The sequence below is a fragment of the Trichosurus vulpecula genome, chromosome X (assembly GCF_011100635.1).
Source record: "Trichosurus vulpecula isolate mTriVul1 chromosome X, mTriVul1.pri, whole genome shotgun sequence".
Taxonomy (NCBI): Eukaryota; Metazoa; Chordata; class Mammalia; order Diprotodontia; family Phalangeridae; genus Trichosurus; species Trichosurus vulpecula.
Genome location: NC_050582.1, coordinates 60051603 through 60053608, shown reverse-complemented (window position 1 = coordinate 60053608; position 2006 = coordinate 60051603). Strand labels below are relative to the sequence as shown.

The window sequence follows — 2006 nt, the reverse complement described above, 5'->3', positions numbered from 1 at the left end:
CTGCCTCCTGGAAATTGTCATATATTGTTGTTTCATCCTCATCTTCTTCATCATCGTTCTTTCAAATAATTACTTGTTTTTTTAAAAAAATCATTCTTTGAACTTCTCATTACTTAGGATTTCATTGTTAAGTTGCCATTTGATTGTGTATGTGCTGTCTGAACCAATTACTATTTTTATTAAGTTATGGTCTGGGCAGAGAAGTGGGGATGGTGAGCTGTTCTCCCTCTCTGCTCCTCAGTTTCCCCCTCCAGAGTATGGTGAACAAATGTCACAGCCCTGGCTCTTCAACTCATGAGATCCTACCCTGCCCTGATTACCACTGGCAGTGAGGCCCACAGCCCACTGTGCCAGGTCCTGGTCTGGGTGTCTGAGAGCTGCCTTAGAAAGGAGAGGAAGTTGCAAAAGTATTTCCAGAATCTGTGGAAGGTCAAAGGAGTAAGTGTAGGGTCAAAGCTGGTCCCTCAAAAGCACATTCTGGGTAGAGTTTTATAAAAGACAAGCCAAGGATGGTGTGTTTGCAAAGAGAGATCACTCTGTGGCCATCAGTGATACATCACATGAGAACATTTCCTGAGAAACAAATGAAGACCCAACAACCCTTTGGAGATAAGTTAGCTTTCCTCTCAGACTCAGTCACTTCAAAAGGAATTTTTAGATGAGAAGCACTCAGATGAAGGAGATGCTCTTGGCTCCTCTAATTTCTTCATTCATGTAAAGGCCCAGCTGAACTTCAAGCTTTCCAAAGAACAAAGGGAGAAAATTATTAACCTCTGCCCAAATCTCAAAATAGAGGGTGGCCATGATGGACCCGAGAAAGTGATTGGTGACTATGAAGATGTTGAAAAAATGTATTGATTCTTAAGTCAGAGGATGCTAGGAAATGACAAGAAAGAAGATTTTTCCCACTCAGCCTCAGCAGGAGAAATTGAGCAAATTATGTCAAATGACTGTGACAGTCCTATTATTCACTCAAACCCCAAACACAGAACAAAAGAAGAGTTGGACTTTATCTCAATTTCTTCATATTTGTAAGAATATTTTAAATATTTATTTGCTAAAACTATGGACCAAATAGAAAGTGAGCATCAAGTACATATCACAAGTACTTTGGCATATCCTATGAGCAATGTGTGTTTAGACTTCGAGACAGGTAATTCAGGGGACAAGAAAGTGGCTCAAGAAGCTTTTAACAGAGCATTTCAGAGGGAAATCCAGAATGGGACTCATCACGATGTTCATTTCACAGATAATAAGCTGGCCCATGATGTCCAAAAAACACTGACTGACATGTTTCAAAACCTCCATATTAAAGCTCAAGGAAAAGTCTTAATCCTCTGGGGAAAAAAGGATATTTCAGAAGCTAAACATTTCACTGAAGCAAACTTCTCCTGTGAACAATCTGCAAAAGTAATGGTTTCCTGAAACATGATGTAGAATGGAATTGAGGTTGACAGCACTCACTTGCATCTTCTGTGCCAAGAAATCATAGAAACAGAGAAAACATATGACATTGCAATGGAACTAAAGAACAACCCCCAAACCCAAAAAACCCTCATTGTATTTAAACCAAAAGACAAAATCTTAGACTTCTCTGTACATAATTATGAAGATTTCATTGATGTCTTTCAGATGTTCTTACCTCAGATTGTCAGAGGTAGTTAGCCTAAAACCATTTAAGAGAGTGTCAACCGGATGGAACCGACCTCTAACCTGTGGGTAGCCAGAGCCAAACAGAGTAGGGTAGAGACAGGAGAGTCAGGAATCAAACAGAAGTTTAATCTCAAAGTGAGGGAAATGGCTTGCAACCAAGAATACATGTGCTGAGACCCATCCCTAGTTGGGGCCCCAAGGCAGTGTTGGGAGATCTTAATACTTATATCAATGGCTGTGCAGTGAGCTGTAGCCCTGACAGTGACAAGTTTGATTCATAGCAGTGCTTCATGATCAGAAACAATTCTGGGATTTTGCTGTGGCTGAGATCATCCAGAAGGTGTGCACAGATT

At 40.5% G+C, this 2006-nt stretch overlaps 1 pseudogene; it reads left to right on the top strand.

Moving 5' to 3' along the window:
- Window positions 1–294: 294 nt before the first annotated feature.
- Window positions 295–1665, top strand: LOC118832550 (annotated as a pseudogene).
- Window positions 1666–2006: the final 341 nt, after the last annotated feature.